The 19,820-nt window shown below is 43.7% G+C and overlaps 1 pseudogene; it reads right to left on the reverse strand.

Moving 5' to 3' along the window:
* Positions 1-1,148: 1,148 nt before the first annotated feature.
* Positions 1,149-19,668, reverse strand: LOC103274151 (annotated as a pseudogene).
* Between the last annotated feature and the right edge of the window lie 152 nt (positions 19,669-19,820).

The raw sequence follows: 19,820 nt of genomic DNA on the forward strand, positions 1-19,820 counted from the left end.
TAGCCAGAACTACAGGCACGCGTACCATGCCCGGCTAATTTTTGATTTATCGTAGAGGCAAGGTCTCGCCAAGTTGCCTGGGCTGGTCTCGGACCCTTGGGCTCAGGCAATCCACTCACTTCGGGCTCCCAAAGTACTGGGATTACAGGTTGAACCACCGAGCCGGGCCCATGAGCATTTTAATAGAGACTATGTATCAGCACACTCAAAGGAAAGACTCACTTGTCACACATATGTTGGGGGCAGAGTTAGGATGTTTTTTTTAGCAGTTATAACTCTTGCTTAACAGTGAAAAAACTGGACAGATTTGGACCAAGCTGTGTGCTCTTAGTTACTTTTATAGTTTGAACGTTTGTCCCCTCCAAATCTTATGTTGAAATTTGATTCCCTAGTGTTGGAGTCACTTGGGGCCTCATGGGAGGTGTTTGGGTCATGGGGCGGATTCCTGGTGAATAGATTAATGCCTTCCATTGGGGATGGGGTGAGTGAGTGAGGTTATGCTCTACTAGTTCCCATGGGACCTGGTTGTTAAAAAGAGCCTGGCGCTTCTCCTTCCCTCTTGCTTCCTCTCTGGCTGTGTCATCTCTGCTCTTGCTGGCTCTGCTTCATCTTCTGGCATAAGTGGAAGTTTCTCAGGTCTTCCCCAGAAGCAGATGCTACCTCCATGTTTCTTTTACTTCCTGTAGAACTGTGAGCCAAATAAACCCTTTCTCTTTATAAATTACCTAGTTTTAATTTTTCTTTTGTAGCAACTCAAATGGACTAAGACAGTGACCCGGGGTCAAAGAGTGACAAGGTGTCCGTTCTCTCAAACTCTATCCTCAGATGTGTTTAAGTATACTTCTCCCATCACAGCTAAGGAGGTGTCCTACCTTTAGCATTCTGAGATACAAGATATCATCCAGAGAATTAGAGCATCTCTACCTCCCGCCCCCATGGATCTGACACTCAGTCTTGATGAGTGCATGGTGGGTCATTGCTACTGAAAGTGTGGCTGGGAGACCAGCAGTGTCAGCATCACCTGGGAGCTTGTCAGAAATGTAAATTCTCAGGTGCTACCTCAGAACTTCTGGGGTGGGGAGCAGGAATTTGTATTTTTTTTTTTTTGCAGTTTTATAACTTTATTTGATATTCTTGACGATCAGTGATTAGTTCTCATCCACAATGACTGTCTATAGGTTTTTGAAAGTGGTAACAGGGACATAGGCCACCAAAGTCTAAAGCTTGTTTGGTGAGTCTTCATCCTCATTTTGTTTCCTGGACAACCTTGGGTGGATACGGTATGGGACATTCCTTATTCCTTTGTCCTGGACAGCTTTGTTGAGCCTGGTATCAAAGCGTACATCTGGAGTCCCCGTCTCCTTCATGGCAAATTTTCAGATCTCTTTGAGTGCCCGAGGAGCACAATTCTTGAAGCCCACTCCATGGATGCGCTTGTGAATGTTGATGGTGTATTCTTGGGTCACCACCTCGTTGATGGCAGAACGGCTCTTCTTCTTCTCACGACCCTTCTTTGTGGGTGCCCTTCTGCCGGGCCCAAGTTGGAAAGCGAGAGCAGGAATTTGTATCTGCTGCTCTTGCAGTGATTCTTATGCCTGCTAATTTCTGAGAAGTCCCCCTGGAGGTCACTGAGTCAGTTCCTGATGGGTTGATATGGCCAGTTGCACCATTATTCCCCATTTTCCCACCCTCTCTGAATTCATACACTTTGCCATGTGACTCAGTGGGTTCTCCCACTGGAGTAGAGGTATATTCCCCTTCCTTGATGATAGTGAGCTTCCCAGGTGACAACTCTTAGTGAATGGAATGTGGGAGAAGGGGCAGAGTGCCAGGTTTGAGCTTAGAGGCATCACATGTTTCTGCTTGTCCTTTTGGGAGCTTTCAACTTCTATGTGGAAAAAAACGCTGTCAGGTGGCTACTGTTCCTTCAGTCTGTGTCCCAGAATGAACATAGGTGGAGCAGAGCCTTTCAGATGACCTGCAGACCTATGGCCCAAAGCAGAACTTCTCTGACTGATCTTTAGATCTTTGAGTATAAATGCATGGTATTGCTTCTTGCTGGGATGGTTTGTTACACAGCAGTAACTAACTGATAGTCTATTGGGGCAGGTTTTGTAGCCTGTTTAGACAAGGTTCAGTGTTTAGAGGTAAGATTATTGGTACCAGGTAGCCAGGCCAGCAGGCTGGGGTTTGAGGGTCAGAGACCCTGTGTACGGTGGCCCTTCATATTGGCCTCATGACCTGATCTTGAAGCTCTCTGCCTCATTCCTTTGTTTTACCTGCTCAGATCCCTGAGATAATTTGATTCCCTATGCCATAGATCACAAAGGTCACATTCTTTCATACCCATGTTATTGCAAGCACTAAATAAGAACAAGTGCTCCTGGGTAAACTGATAGCTCAGTGGTTTCTGGATTAAATAATTCAGCCACAATAACCCTGTACATTCCTAGCTCATTGAAGACTTAAAAAAATTTTTTAGAGATGTGGGGTTCAAGTAAGGTACAAGTAGGCTGTGTGCAGGTGAAGTTTGGGCCTCTATCTGGCCCTCACTTCTCCTGATATAGAACCGGTCACTTTTGTGTTGTGATGTGCCCACCTCTCCTCTCCTGGAATGTGCTAATGTGACTAGTGTTCAGGGCCCACTTATGAGTGAGAACGTGTGGTATTCAGTTCTTTGTCGTGGAGTCCCCAGAACGTCCAAGGTTTAAGCCCCTTTCTCAGGATGGTGCTTGGCTGGGCAGCAGCCGCCTTTGCCTTTGAAAATCCCTTTATCTGTGCCTTGATGATGAGACTGTTGAAGCAGTCACGATAGGGTGGGCTCTGCCGCAATAACAAATCGTGACATTTCAGTGGTTAACAGGAACCGTTTATTTCTTGGTCTACCACCATCCAAGGTGAGCCAGGCATCTCTCTCAGTGGCTCTTCTCCAGTGATGACCCAGAGACCCACAAGCTTCCGGCTTCAACACCGTCACCTGAGCACTCTACGACTCACCATGCAGGTGGGAGACAGCGTGGAGAATGTGCATCTGGCCAGGCCGCCTGGGTCTGCATGGCATCATTCCTGCTTGAGTGAGGAGGACTCAGGCACGTGGTCCAAACTCAGCTTTCAGAGAGCAGAGAAAAGTATTTTTCTGTGTTTCTGAGCAGAAGCAGTGGTGTGGAACACACAGCATTGTTTCTGTTACTCCTGCATTTAAGGTAATTTATCACATCTCTGCTGTGGGTTCATTAGATGTTTATTTCATAGTTTAGCTCTTAGAGGGCAACCTTATTTCTAATAAGGTAAGTAACCATCAGGAACTGACTCCAGAGGTGAAAACTGAGATAGGGCCAGGAGCAAGGAGCGGAAGTAGACTATTACTTGCAATGATAAACTCCCCCGGGGGAGATGAGTGAACAATACTTGTGGATAGGCACAGAATTGTATGCAATCATTGAGATCATAGTTGCTAAATATATGTCACAATTTTGAATGATGATTGGGACAGAGGCCTGTTATGGCTAAACTTTATTATACCCGTTTCCATTGCTTTAGTGAGTCTCTTTATCTTGGTATTTTACATTGTTAGATCTTGAAGGCTGCTTAGAGATCAGTAAATCTGAATCCTTTCCTGCTAAATATGGGGAAACTGAGGCACAGGGTAGTGGAACAACATCCCCCAAATACAGCAAATTGGGAGAGCAGGACAAGGGACAGATCATCGACTCCTGCCTGACTCCCACTCCAGTGCCCTCCCCAGTCCCTGTTCCAGGCTTCCCCCGGACCTTGGTTCTTCTTTTTATATATATGTTATTTTTTAAAGATATGGGGTACAATTCAGGATTAGGTATACAATACAAGTGGACATCGTGCAGGTAAAGTTTGGGCCTCCCTTTGGTCCCCACTTTGCCTGGTTTGAGATCAGGTGTCTTGGTTTTTCTACTGGTGCAATGAGGGTTCCTGCCAGTGGTTTCCCAAGCATCAGTGAGCCTGAGAGGGCTTGTGCTTCCTTCTGACTTTTAGCCAGTGGCTGGAAACAAATCTAAAAGAAGTGGGTGGTGGTGTTCAAAGCACTGGTCCCATCAGAGGGGATGTGACAGGCTCCCTGCCTCCACCCACCGCCATGGATCACTTCCCTCCAAGCCCTCCAGGCCTTCCCTGTGAACTTGGAAGCAACATGAAAGCTTTCAGTGACAGCCTTGGGGGAAAACACTCGGCAAGGTTTTGTGTGTCCTTTTCGGGACACTTGTGGAGCTTCCTCTGTTTTATATATAGTTTTCCAGGAATAGGCAGATGTGCTTCTCATCACAGAGATATTAATACCTCAAGCAAAGCACTTCAAGGGAAACAACAACCAGGGGTTTAACCATCAAGTAAGACGGTGTGGGGGACAAGGGTGACAGGGAGGTAGAGAGAGAGATTAATTTCCATGAGGGAAAGTACAAAAAGAGAATGACCCAGGGTGGCCCTGTTTGTTGTGCATCTAAAGTGCACATGATTGAATTTTTTACCACCCACGAGGTGAGAGTAAACAGGCTTTCAAGTATTGGCTGATAATTCTAGGAAGAATAACTAGCAGTAATTTGCCCATCACCGGGGACCAGTTGCCCTAATTTGACGTGGTGGCTGCTAGCTAGCAAAAACACTGTAAGATGTCTCTGAGGCTGTCCAGACTCTGAGTGAACCTTTATAGCAGGTACTATTTTAGGAAGACAGGTTGGGGGTCGTTCCATAATGGAATATCTCTGGGTATGTAAGCATTCAGAGTTGAAATCAACATATATTTATTTCATCTAGGAAACTTAATCAAAAGGTAAAACAAGCAAACAAACACTTTCTTCCACAACCAGAAACTTTAACTAACATGGAGAAAAGAGGACTTTTAAAGTAAAACTACCGCTGTTTCAGGTTTTGGAAGCCAATGTTTGATTTTTATCCTAAACGAAACCTGTTATACCAGTAGGTGAGGATATCCAGAATGAAAACCATTAAATCCTTTTAATCATGGGGTGGCCCCTTTAGACCCACAATGCTTGGGCCCTATTCCCCATCCTGAAATTCTGATTTCGTTATGCTATGACGCAGTCCAAACATCAGTACTTTCTAAAGCCCCCCCAGGTGATGTGTTACTATTTTTGCATGCGTTTGTGTTTTAAGTCCTTGAAGTTGGGCTAGGGGTGAAATGTAAACATTGGGAGATGCTGGAAAATGGGGCCACTGAGGAGGGCTTTGACACGGGAAACTTAGATACACGTGTGCGTGTGGCGAGAGAGAGGAAGGAAGGTCTTGGGCCTGGGAAGTGAGGTTGACAAAGAGTGCAGATGGGGCCTGTCTCACACGCCAACGTACATCTAAACCGCTGAGAAAAACATTGTGCCCACGGAGCATTAAGAGTGAGAGGGGCTATGGCCAGGCGCAGTGGCTCACACCTGTAATCTCAGCACTTTGAGAAACTGAGGAGGGAGGCTTGCTTGAGGCCAGGAGTTTGAGACCAGCCTAGGCAACATAGCAAGACCTTGTCTCTAAAAAAAATTTAAAATAAAAAAAAAAAGTGTAGCTGGGCATAGTGGCACGGTGTCTGTAGTCTCAGCTAGTCAGGAGCCTGTTGCAGAAAGATCGTCTGACCAGGAATTCAAGGTTGTGGTGAGCCGTGATTGCGCCACTGCACTCCAGCCTGGGCGCCCGATTGAGATCTCAGCTAAAAAAGAAAAAAAGTAAGAGGTGCTGTGTTTTCAGAAGTTGCTCCATAGCTTGGGTGTGCAGAAGAGAGATGACAAAGACTGAGAGATGTCAGCCAACCAAAAGTGCAGTCGCTTCTCAGAGCACGCTTCCTGGAGTATTTTAGGTACAATATAGAATAGATGCCCAAAGGGAAAGTCATGCCAGAGTAGAGGACTTCCAGGTTGAGTAACACTGAGTTTAGGCTTGACTATGTGAGTGCAATATCCAGTGTTTCTTTAAAAGGTAATTTTTATTTATTTTAGTTGATGAGTAAAGATTACATGTATTTATTGTGTATGACACGTTATTTTGAAATGTACATACATTGTGGAATGGCTACTTCGAGCTAATTAAGGTGTGCATTACCTCACATTCTTATCTTTTTTTGTGGTGAGAACACTTAAAATCTACTCTAAGCAATTTTCAAGAGTATAGTATCTTATTATTAACTGTAGTCACCATATTGTACAGCAGACTCTTGAATTTATTTCTCCTGTCTAATTGAAATTTTGTTTCATTTGACCAACATCTTCCCCTTCCTCCCCTCTACCATGTCTTGTGTGGTTTTTTGGGTGTTTTTTTTAGTTGGAGTCTCACTCCATCGTCCAGGTTGGAGTGCAGTGGCATGTTCACAGACATTCCAGCGTCGATCTGCTGAACTCAAGCGATTTTTCCAAGTAACTGGAACTACAGGTGGCGGGCTACCATGCCCAGGGAATTTTTTTGATTTATTGTGGAAATGAGCTCTCGCCAAGTTGCCCAGGCTGGTCTTGAACCCATGGGCTCAGGCAATTCACTCACCTTGGCCTCCCAAAGTACTGGGATTACAGGCTTGAGCCACCTTGTTCATCCAGTCTTGTGTATTTTTTAAGGCACAAATTTGGGTAGTGACTGTATCTTGCAGAATCACTGTGGGCTAAACGGGAGAGTGTCAGCATTGATTGTGAGCCTGACATTAGGGGAGCAGAGATGTCAGTTTTTCTTGAATCCAGGCTGGGCGGAAAGTACTGTACAGCATACACAGTACTTGTCTGCAGCCAATGAACATCACCTGGGGAGCTTTAGAAAGTACTATGCTTGGATTGCATCATAGCAAAACTAAATCAGAATCTCAGGATGGGGGATAGGGCTCAAGCATTACGGGTCTAAAGGGGGCCACCACATGTGGTAAGAGCTGTAAGAGCTGAGAATACCATTAGAGGGCTCAGGGAAATGGGCAGTGTTCCCCCCTTCCTCAATTCATGCTCAATGAGAACCTGAGAATGTTACCTTTATTTGGAAATAGGGTGTTTGAACACGTAATTAGTTAAGGTGAGTTCATACTGAAGAAACATGGGCCCCTAGGTCCAATGATTGGTGTCCCTATAAGAAGAGAAGACACACGGATGTGCAAAGAAGGCCAAGTGAAGGTGAAGGGAGGGGTTGGAACCACGGGGCTACAAGGCAAGCAGTATCAGGGAAGCCCACAGGCTGGAAGAGTTAGGGAAGACCTCCCCTAGAGCCTTCAGCAAGGGAATGGCCCTGTGGATACCTTGATTTCGATTTTCAGCCTCCAAAATTGTGAGAGAATACACTTCTTTTGGTCTAAACCACCCAGTTTGTGGTTTTGTGATGGCAGCCCCTGAAAACTCAAACAGAAGGCATTTAATATCTGTCTTATATAGCCTTTTTCCTAAGATGCAATCAGATTTATATCCAAGGAACCTCATCAGGGGCTTGTATCCTCGCAGAAGGGGAGAGATTAGGCATCCTTTTTCTTTCTGGATAGCTGGCTGCAGAGACTTAGGTTTCTCTGAGAAGGGGTACATCAAGGTGTGTGAGGATAAACTATACTCAGTGGAGAGCAGAGACTTTCAGAGTTTAGTGGTATGAGGAGTGTGGCCACCGCTGGCCTCTCAGGGCACATGTAAGCACAGTTGTAAGTACTCACGTGCAGTGAGACCGCCCCGCAGCAGGGTCACAGGCATCACATGCTGTGTGATGCCACAGACCACATGAATGACAGTTGTAATGGAGTTGGAAAGTTCATATCACCCAGTGACATCATAACCCTGTAATGTCATAGCACAAAGCATTACCAACATATTTGTGGTGATGCTGGTGTAAACAAACCTGTGTTACCAGTCATATAAAAGTATTTCACATACATTTATATTTATACAGTACTTAGTACTTGACAATAATAATAAGTGACTATGTTAATGGCTAATGTATTTACTATACTGTACTTTCATTCTTATTTTGGCGTGTACTCCTTCAAGTTATTAAAAAAAATTAACTGTGAAACAGCCTCAAGCAGATTCTTTAGGAGATATTCCAGAAGAAGGCCTTGGTATCATAGGAGATGATCACTCCATGCATGTTATTGCCCCCAAAGACCTTCCAGTGGGAAAAGATATGGAGATGGAAGACAGTGACATTGACCCTGACCCTGTGGAGGCCTAGGCTAATGTGTGTTTTTGTCTTAGTTTTTGACATAACAGTTTAAGAAGTTAAAAAAGTTAAAAATGTAAAACAGCTTATAAAATAAAAATATCATAAATTTGGAAATGATATGTTTGTGTTTTAAGCTGTGTTATTATAAAAATCAACAGTTAAAAAAATAAAACGTTTATAAAGTAAAAATTTTACAGCAATTTAAGAGTAATTTGTTACTGAAGAAAGAAACATTATAAAAATAAATTTAGTATAGCTTAAATGTGCCGTGTTTGAAATCTACAGCAGTGTATTGTAAGGTCCTAGGCCTCCACATTCTCCCATCACCCACTCACGGAGTCATCCAGAGTAGCTTCCAGTCCTGCAAACTCCATTCATGGTAAGGGTCCTATTCAGTGGTACCATTTTTATCTTTTACACCATATTTTTATTGCATTTTTTTCTATTTTGGAGATGTATAGGTACACAAATACCACTGCAGTTACCTACAGTGCTCGGTATAGTAACATGCAGTTCAGGTTTGTAGCCTATGAGCAATAGGCTGTTCCATATAGCCTGGGTGTGTAGTAGATTCTACCATCCAAGTTTGTATAAATACACTTGGTGGTGTTCACACAATGATGAAACCATCTAAGGAAGCATTTCTCAGAATGTGTCCTTGTTATTAAGAGACATGTGACTATTTATCCTGTCGCTCTCCCTCTCAGCCTTCTTCAATGGTATGTACAACTACTTGTCAGGTGCCTTGCATTGGGAGAAGGGGAAATAATTAGACTTTGAGGGTTTATTGGACCCAAAATGCTACTATAGTCTCCATCAGCCAGAGTAGGAGAAATGTGTGGTCTGGTGATTCATGGAGTTTTGACCCATTTCACAGTGGGCCAAGTGTTTCTCTGAACCCATCCTGTGTTTATTTCCTTGGTTTTGTAATACATAGTTGGAATAGACATACTCAGCAACTGGTAGAATCTCCATATTGTTTCTCTGACCCATGGAATTGTTGCAGGGGAGGGGTGTGTAGGGTAGTACAATGCTCATGAGTTCTTTGACTCACTACTAAAAAGAATTTCAGAGAGGCCAGAACAGTTTCAAAACAGAATTTATTAGAGAGAAAAAGAGAGAAAGAAAAGGGAAGATGAGCCAGAGAGCTGCCATGGGTGGGTATCTTGAAAGAAAAAACTCACTTGGCTTTTGACAAAAAAGGTTGTTATATTTTCACAGTTATTATCATGCTAAAGAGGGTGGTCTACAGGTATCTTCTCCTGAGAGATTACCACCTCTCCACCTCTGATGTGCTAAGGGGTGGACTTTTCCCAGAACATGCATTTTGCCTTTGACAAAAGACTTGATGTTTATATTAATTCATGAGCTAGAAGGTGGTCTGATAATTATTTCTACATCTTTGATAAGCTTAAGAGGTGGAGTTGAGCCTTTAACTTCAACAGGGAACTTGATAGATTTTTAGTGATTATTGTGTCAAACCATGAATGGAAAAGTTGGGTTGCATCATTTTGACACCCTGATGGACTTTTCTTTGATGAGTTGAGGAGGTGGGCTGGACTGGCAAGTCTACATTCCAGCCTGAAGGGCGATCCAGCCTGAAGGACAGATATCTGGCCATTTTCCTATTTTAAAGCCAAGGAATGACTATAAGAAATTTACCTATCTATGTCTAACCTATACTAAAATACCCTGTCTCAGAATGACCCCAGGCTATTATGTGAGTGAGGGAACCTCAGGGAAAACCATTGAAACACGTCTGGTGTCTTCAAATGCAGAGAGGTAACCACTTTTGACTTTTTACCCACTAACTGTATGTTCATAGAACTGGGACAAGATCAATTTGGAAATATTTCCTGTCTAAATTAAAACCAAAACCCAGAAATAGTAAACCTACCTCCCAAAATAGTAAACCAAAAGCATTATGGCATTCCTGGAAGGATTGCAGAGATTAGTGCCACCATCAAGAATTTTAAGTCACCGTTACTGAATCCTACCGTATTTGCACTTAACATGCCTGTTTGACCTGTGCAGAAAAAAGATGGAGTTTTAGAAACAAACAGTGGATTATTGTCAGTTTCATACAGCAGTGACTCCAATTGCAGTCTCCATGATAGGTGTGTATTGTTTGCACACCATCTGGCATCTGGTATGCAGTTATCAAGCTTGAAGATGCTTTTGTCCTCTACCAATTAGTAGAGATCCCCAGAAGCAAGGTGCTGTCATCTGGTGGGGCTAGCAATACACCTTCCCTGAACTAACTTAAGGTTATATAAACTTTCTAGTCCTCTGTCATAATCTAATCCACAGGGATCATGATTATCTCTCCATTCCACTGGACATCATGCTCGTCTTCCAGGTCATTGATCATAATTGATGATGTCATGCTGATTGGACCTGCTGAACAGGAAGTGAGTTGAGGAGCAACTGACTTAGACACTTTGATAAGACATATATATGTAACAGAGGGTGGAAATAAGTTCCACGAAACTTCAGGGGCCTTCTATCTCAGTGAAAATTTCCAGTAGTCCAGTGCTCCAGGGCATGTTAAAAGCTCTGCTCCAAGGTTAAAGAAAACTTTCTGCCTTTAGTACTTTCTTCACCAAGAAAAGAGTGCAAAAAAAAAAAAAAAAGGAATGCAACATCAAGCAGACTTTTTCAGTCTTGAAGGCAACATACGCCTCGTGTGGTTGCCTTACTCTGAGTCATTTGTTCAGGGACCCCCAAAACTGCCCATTTGGAGCGTGGCAAGAGACGTCTCTTTAATAGATCATGGTGCAAGCTGCTCTGTCACTTCAGCCAGAAGTGTGACATAGCAGAGTCAATGACACTGGCAGATAGGATGCGATATTGAGCCATTGGCAGGCCCTGTAAATGAATCATAGAGCAGGTCTTTAGGATTTTGGAGCATAGCTATGCCATTCTCTGCATGAAACTATTTTGCTTTTGATAAAAAGCTTCTGGCTTGTTACAGGGTCATAAAAGAGATTGAACCATTTACCACAGGCCCATACAATCCAAACTGCCCATGATGGGCTAAGAGTTTGCTAACCGACCATGCCATAAAGTTGGGCATGCACAGTAGTACTTCATCCTCAGGTGATATGCACAGTATTGGACGTGAGCAGATTCTAAGTACAAGCCAAGTGGCTGAGAGTCTCCTGGTTCCCACTTTTGCTACATTGCCTTCTCTTCTCAATCTCCACTTAAGTCCTCACTGGGAATTCCCTATGGCCAGTTGACTGAGAGGAAAAACTCCAGTCTTAGTGTGCCAATGATTTTACGTGATATGGCCACCCAAAGATAGGTGAAGCAACACTGAGACATTGTATCCTATTCGGGGGAGAGGCTTAGCATGTCCTTTGGTTGTGTGAGAGATAGTTGCACCACGTTAGGTGAAATCATAATTTTAGACTGTGTTTATTTGGAAATTAAAAATGGTGAAAAGAGGTATATTTGGATGGTTTTGTTGTGTGTCAACTAAGCTCAATCTGTGTTTTCCAAAATCCTTGCGCGGACCTGAGTTAGAGTTGGCCCAAGGAAAAAGTTTCACAGCATCCGAGGGGTAGAAGAAAAGCAGCCGCCAGTACCCTCAACACAAGACGGTCGTGGTGGGATGTGGTGAGAGAGAGATGCTAGATGCTGGTGGTTTCCAGGTTATTCTCTCTGTTTGTCATCGACAGGTGGTCAGAGTTGCTGGGGGGGGTCACTTTGTCCTTGCTTTGCCCCACTCTGTGTCCGGCTTATCTTCCTGACTGCTTTCCCTGCTGGTCCACAGTGACCCAGGCCGGCCTTTCAAGGGCTCCTCCTCTCACTGTTCTGCCTTAGTGGATGAATTTGCCTGGGTTCCCCCCAACTGGCAAGCTCTGACTCGGGCACCAGTGCAGGCATCAGAAAGTTCAGTTGGTGGTTGCCTCTCCTGGGCCTTATTGCCTGCCTTCCCCACAATTGTGTGAGGATCTGTTACTGTAAGAAGTAGAAATTGTCCATACCCTGAGCCTGGGAGGGAAGGGAAAACTCATCAAACTCCTAAAGAAAGGACTGCAGATCTGGGTCATTCTACTGGAACATAGCTGGAACGAGGTGACTGACTTTTCGCTTTTTCCACCTCTGCGGAAGGCACACAGGCACTGGTAATTACCTCAGGAAGAGTCTTAATGGTAAAGTTTCAGTCTCAGTGACCTGAGCCTTCAATGTTCACTTTCGTGACTCCAAACAGAGTCACCAGACAGCATGAGCCCAATGACGCACCAGTCTTGGCCATCTAAGTTTGGGGAAAGTTATGCAGTAACATCAATAATTAAACCTTGGGTATGGGGCAGAGAGAGGATGCTGCCAGAAAATGTTAGAGGGCTGTTGGTTCACGTGTGACTCTTAAGCAGCCCATATTAACTAAAACTTTAGCAATAAGCAACATGTGAGTGGAGGAGCCTCAGAGTCAGCTGTTGAAACATGTCTGTGTCTCCAAATGCCAAGAGATAACCTGTTATGACTTTTACCCCTAACTGTATGCTCGTGGACCTGGAATAGTAAAAGCAGACTTCTAAGATGAATCTGGAGATATTTCTTGTCTATTTTAAAATCCAAAAACCAAAATCCAAAAACCCAGGACCCTATGGAACGCACTATAAGGTTTCTGGAAGGTTCTAACTCCAGAGATCCTTAAACCTGGAACTTTAAGAAAATTAACAGATCAGCATTAAATTTGACTGTCTTTGGAGGTCAAGAAGATCTTCTAAAGCTTAACGCCTGGAGAGCTTTGTTACAAGTCGGAGTATGATGCTTTTAAAATGATCATGAAATCTGGATATCCACGTTCAAAGCTGGATGTTCTTGGAAGAGTCACTTATTCTCTTTGGATCAAAGTGTTCTCATCTGTAAAATGAATAGGTTAGCCGGCTCGGTGGCTCAGCCTGTAAACCCACGCCTTTGGGAGACTGAGGTGAGTGGATTGCCTGAGCCCGCGGGTTCGAGACCCACCTGGGCAACTTGGCGAGCCCTCATCTCTACAATAAAATCAAAATGAGCCAGGCGTGGTAGCGTGCGCCTGTAGTTCCAGCTACTTGGAAGGCTGAGGTGGAAGGATTGCTGAAGCCCAGCAGGTCGAGGCTGCGGTGGCCGGGAATGGCCACTGCACTCCAGTCTGGGCGACAGAGTGAGACTCCAACTCAAAAAAAAAAATGAATAGGTTGGGCTAGATCAGAGGATATATTGATCTCCTGAGTAGTTCTAGTCAACTGGAGGCTTGTAGGGCTCAGAGAAAGGGTGCTGGGAATGAAGGGCACTTGGCCAGGCAGGAGCTTGTAATTTAACAAAGAAGCAACTCTTTGAGCAGGGGATCTTGAGTGTTCAGCTTTACTACTCACCAGCTTGTGACTGAACTTCAATTTCCTCAAAGGCAAAATGGAAATACTATAGTACCTACATGGATGGGGATTGTCTGTTAAATACTTAGAATGGTGCCTGGTACATGGTAGAAATTCAATGCAAATTACCCATTAGTATTAGTACTACACCCCACCCTCACCCTGTGCTTCCCAAATGCCACTCTGTGCTCTGATGGCTGAAACAATTGAGTATGTTTTAGAAATTCTTGGATTCCAGAAGTGGAGATTTTAGTTTTGTAGTTCCAATTTGGGAACAGGGATCCGTATTTCTAGAAAGTTCTTCAGATAATAAAGACTGGTAGCCTTGTTTTGAAACCCCTGTTCTAGGGAACTCACACGCATACACTCACACAAACACTCTCACATACTCACATCTACTTAATGAAGTCTATTAAAATAGAATTACAGTTATAAAAGGATATGCCTTAATCTCACAATAAAATGAACTTACTTATTTACGCATATCCCTGCTTCTTCTAACGCATTTCAGGGGGCAGAGGGTGCTCTTTGTCACACTGAGTTGATCTCAATCAGAAGTTCTTCATCTGACTTTCAGAGAGACTCCGGGCAAGACTTGGAGGAATGCAGTGGAGATGGCTGGCATCTGGACATTCCTTCCACATGATGGCATGCGTCTGGTTCTTTGGGATGAGCAGAGCATTTCCTGTCCGGTTTCCCTCCAGATGTTTGAGGATGTGAAGATTCAGCCCAAGAGGGGTGAGCAATTTATCAAGCTTCACTGACCAATTAAAGCCCCATCCTCAGCAGAGTCCTCTCTCTGGGTTCAGTGTGCTCACTACCTGTGCCCAGGCCTTTCCATGCAGACACGCCCTACCCAGCAGTCCTCCGGTTACACAGAATGTTCATCAAGTAGGCAACGGACTTTTTTCTTCCCTCCACTTTACACACACATGCCTCAGAGGCCCGGAGCAAAGTGAGTGATTGGTGCACACATGCAAGTGGACATCCTGGAGCAGACAGATGGGTGGACGGTTATCTGGCTTCTACAGAATCCAAATTAAGCTAATACCATTCAAATTCCTTTCCAGCCTATGTTGTGCTTTCTCAAGGTTGCAGAAATTGAATTCAAAAGCCAAAAACATATGCTGGCCAGGCTCAAAGAGCAACTGCCGATTGCAAACACATGACTTAGCAATGCATAAGAGGCTATGGGGTGACATCTGTGTTGTTGATTAAGTGGGATAATCACAAGAAACCTCATTCAAGTCCTTTGCCCTTGGACAAAGCACACATTAAAAAAATTTGTTTTTTAAACAAAATACTAAAAAAAAAACCCCGAAAAACAAAAACCAAAAAAACAGAAAAACTCTGTATGAAAATACTTACTGGTCTCGAATATGGAAACTAAATTCTGGATTAACTTTACAGATGTCAATGGAAGATCCTTTGCACTCAGGGTTTCTTGCAGCCTCGGGTGTAATTTTTGAAACCAGAGAGCTTAAGATTCATGGCCATAGTGAGCCTAGTATAGAGATATCTTTGGGTCACAAGGAAAAAATATTTATATAAAATAATTTTATATAAAATTATTATTTTTGGTGTAGGAGACATGTCTGTTCCATCAGTCAAGAATGCCTCTGAGTATTTGCCAGGGCCAAATCAAATGCTTGCACTCAGAAGATAGCCACCAACTTAGAGAGTGGAAAAGAAAGGGAGGTGGTCAAAGATAGCCCACAGCCTCTTCCACATTCCAGGCTGGAAATATTGTGTCATTGGCAAGTGTCCAGGTTCCTTAGCTTTGCCAATGGACTCTTAAAGGCAGGACTGGTCTTAGCGGCCCAGGTTGGGATTGTGTGGGTAACATTTGAACACAGAAGGTGGTCTTGTCGCATAGAAGAAATGAAAATGTACTGTGCAGAAATCTCTAAGATTGGCCATCAGGCAATTTCATTGTTCTTCAGTTTTTAATTTTGGCTTCTGCCATTAAAACAACCACTGACTGTAAGAGGCAACGTAGCTCCACAGAGAGTGCTCTGCTCAGCACTCGGACTGTATCCTTGATCTTGCTGTGATTTCCCATGGGACCCTGGTGATGGACTCATCTTCTGGGTCTCCATTTCCCCTCTTCCCCTTTGGCAGATTTCCTTTACAAGGGGGTTCTTTGCAGAGCTCCGCACCTCCCCTTTCCTTGATTCCTTCTGTAACCGCTGTTCTTGCTGAATAACTGGATTTGCGTGTACCCACGGACACTTTTCCAAGTCTTTCCAAAGTATAATAATAGCAGTAGGGTGATGTTTTGGGAGAGAGGGTGGATGGGTAACGCTGCAAGTGTAGATTGAGACATAAATGAAAACACCTAGGGTTTTTCCTATTTTCACCTTCCATTGTGTAGCTTTTTCTGAGGTGCAGCCTAGATAGAGCAGAGGTGAGGATCAGAGCATTCTGAGTTCCGAAAGGAATGAAGCAAATGCCATCAACAAGAACCTACAGTCCTGCAACCACATTCTGAGTGCTGAGTTGGGCCTGGTACTCAGTGACTGCTATCTGAAGCAACCTCTGCCGAAGTATGTCCTCATCGCAGAAGATGGTCCAAGGCCACAAAGCTCTGGGCTGCACCTGGGGTCGCTTCTTGGAGAGCCTCTGTGTCCACTGGTGGGCTAAAGACTGGAGTGTCCTGCAGTAAAGGGAACAGACTGACTGTATGTCCCCAAGAATTTCCCAAACTTATTTGCTTTCTCAAAGAGAGAGCACTTACATATCTATATCCTTACACATATGTGAAGAACATATCTGGTAGACTCAGAGCACGGGACCCATGGCAGGTCAACAGTTCACATGGAGCCGGCCGGGGAGGGACGTGTGTGGAGTGGGGAGAGTGGGATTCTCAAGGGTGTTTCCAATTCTGGAAGGATTCCCCCTTGCAGTTTTTCTCAACCTTTTCTTCATCACCACCTCCCTAAGAAGAAAAGTGAAATTAAATTTAAATTCTCCCTAGTGAGAAAACAAAATGCTGAGAAATACGGTTTTGGTAGAACTGAGCTTTGGGGAGCCACAAACCAAGATCATATCTAGGGTTTTTTTTGTCCCTCAGTCCCTCAAGAATCAATTTTTACTGCCTTTGGGGGTTATACCTCCCCCACTGAATGTCCAGGTCAACTTTCTTTGAGGGTCTAAGTCACCTTTCAGATACATTTGCTGGTTGGGAGGGAATGTCGCTCCCTTTTGGAGGGCACGCATTCTGGCTACTTTCTTCTGCCGTGATGGATGGGTGAGTGGGATGCTGGAGGGTGGGAAAAGGAAGATTTGACTCTACTGCTCCCAGGGATTCCAGGCAAGTTAGGAGTGAGTTTCCCAGTTTGGGATAAAAGGAAACAGATACAAGGATCATTAACACACGGAGGTGATGTGGATAGGGTTTAAGAGGAAGAGTTCAAATCTTAGCTCTGTCAATTGTTGGCTAGGTAAGCTTAGATAAGTTACTTGACCTCCCTGGGCTTCCCTTTTTCAATCTATAAACTGGGGATCATATTACCTTACTGGGTTTTTGTGTATGCTTAATAACATGGGAAGTGCCTAGGACAGTTCCTGAAATCTAATTAGCTTTCATCTGAATTCTTATTTATTATTTTTGTTTATAGTAACATTACTATGCTGATGACCTCATTTCAGGAATGTCAGGTGATAATGTATCAATATTTTCTGAGGAATGCTTTTATGTTTTGACTTGGGGGTGTCCATTTTTCTGTTCAACAAAAGATTGATGGCAGGAATTTTTGGCCATCATTTTTGGTAACCAAGAGAGCTAAATTTGAGCGAGCATTTTCCTGCATCCTTCAAATGAGGCCATTTTGTTAGCCAGGGACTTATTAAGAGCCCAAGTTTTGAATCTCAGCTCTATTGATTAAAAGCTGTGTGAACAAGAGGAAGTTACCGGACATTACTGTGCTTCCATGTCTTCTCCAGTAAAACGAAGCCAATCATGCCCATTCTGCGGCATTGCGAGTTGGTGAGGTGAAGCGTGCAAATGACAACTTGCTACAGTGGGCGTTGCTGGTTGCCCCATGAGTGTCAATGCCCACCACTCCTCTTCTTCCTAACAAAACTCATCTTATTCAGGCATTCACCCTGTCCAATACGGTTCAAGTACCTTACAGATGCTGGCTCCATCTCTAACTTGATCCAAGCTGATTGGCAAATAGTGCTCCCCTGGATGGCCCGAGTTGAAGTGTGTGCAGGGAGGTGTGTCATTCCCTACTAGATATGAACAAGAGCACATATGGCCCCAGTGGTCTCTCTGGTGGACATCTTACAGCCACAGGACCACCTACATAGGATGCAACCAGTAAGGAAGTGGAACAGGAGGTGGGAAAGGCTTGAATGTCTATTCTTTTTTCTTTTTTTTTTTTAAAGCAAGATTTATTGAGAGGACAGAAAAGATCCCACAGTGGGAGGGGACCCAAAAGGGATTGCCCCAAGGTTTGAATTTCTGATGGCCCTGCTGAGCCACTTACCAACTGGTTCTGAAGCATGTACTTCCTGTGGAATACCAGTACCATATGAAAAAAAAAAAAGAATAAATTTCTCTACTGTGTAAGGCAATTTGAGTGCAGGTTAAAAGCATCTCTGTGAATGCATCTATTTTTCCAGAATCATTGCAACTTAGGTCTTTATAATTTTATTTATCCAGTCCTCGGTTCATTCATTTGATTTTTTTCTTTACTGAGCCCCATGTGAAGAGCTCTAAACCATCTCACACTGTGGGAAATACAAAGGAATGGAATTCTCAGCCTATATGCTTAAGAAACTAAAAATCTATTGTGGAGAAAAGAAAGTCCATAAAATGACCTGAGGATAACTGAGTGGTTCTGATTACAAGCAGAGAGATGATGAGATACATATCTTCCTGTGGGCGTGGGGTCAGGGATGAGGCCATGGGCCATGAGGGAGGGAAGGCCCTCCAGGGAGGGGCTGCACGAGACAAGGCACTGGGACATGAGTGCTGGGGGGAGGCCAGTTTCGTTGGAGAATTCCTGTGAGAAAGACGGGCCAGAATCTAGAATACCAGTCTGAAGAGTTTGAAATTGAAAAAATAAAAGTGAAAATAGAAATAGTTTTGAGCTGGAGTGTGGTAAAAACGGAGAAGTAAACTGGCAGAGTTCTGGAACCAAAGCACTGGTTTAAGGGTTCTATTACATCCTTCTCTCGCCTCTTTTGAAATGATGGCGACTCGTGGGGTCACTCAGGTTCTGGTGGTTCTTTCTGCTTTACCTCTGGAGTTTCCATTCACACTCCCCAGTGAGTTCAGTAAGAACCTCTCTTTGAACTAAAGCAGGATATAAGGATGTAAGGATTGGCATCTTGTTATGTAGGAGATTTCTTTTCATTTCTGTTTCGTATTCTCCACCTCAGGTGCACAGTTGAGTTGATCGTACCCCTCGGCTCATGGGCACTCAGAGGGTTGAAGAAAGATTCTGTGTTTAACATCCTACAGTAACCAGTCCTCAGTGCAGATGGTCATCTTAGTGGATCTCTTCATTGTCACTGACTTCTCTGTTTGCTATTTTTGTATATTCTTAAACATTTAAGATAACGCAATGGTATTTAGACTGTTGGCTCTGTCTTTAGCTAGGTGAGAAAAAGAAACCTTCGCCCGAGTCAGAACATCTTCTGCTATTTCAGATCATCAAATTCTCAAAACCTGAGTCTCTTATACTCACCTTCTAGTGTATTTAATGATCTAATTTACTGCATTCATTACCAACGTGAGCAATTCTACAGCTATATCATTACATAATGTTCATTCAATATAAAATAACTCAAGGTCATTCTGCAACTAATTAGCATTTGTAAATATGTCCACCTCCCGATCTTAATATAGACAGTCATATATTCAACAGTGCTAGATCATTGTCATAGCTCCTTTCCAAGTGGTTATTTATTTTCACATCTCTTACTCAGTAAACATTTGAGTGTCTACCATGTGTGTCTTGCATCTGTTTCCAAATGGGGATATCACTCCAACTCCACATTATTACTTCCCTTTCACTGTCCAAGCGTAGATATCTTGCCCCTGGCTCGCCTGAGATGGTTCTAAGACCTCTTGGTCCCCCCAATGGTCAAATCCAATAGCATCCTTAGCTTGTGCTGTGACTCGGTGATGCTGGATACTGTTGATCATCAACTCCTTAAAGTGCTTCCCTTGGTCACTTGGAAAGGAGCTATGACAATGATCTAGCACTGTTGAATATATGACTGTCTATATTAAGATCGGGAGGTGGGCATATTTACAAATGCTAATTAGTTGCAGAATGACCTTGAGTTATTTTATAT

The sequence above is a fragment of the Carlito syrichta genome, unplaced genomic scaffold (assembly GCF_000164805.1).
Source record: "Carlito syrichta isolate Samal-C Ts95f unplaced genomic scaffold, Tarsius_syrichta-2.0.1 Scaffold314544, whole genome shotgun sequence".
In the NCBI taxonomy this organism is placed as follows: Eukaryota; Metazoa; Chordata; class Mammalia; order Primates; family Tarsiidae; genus Carlito; species Carlito syrichta.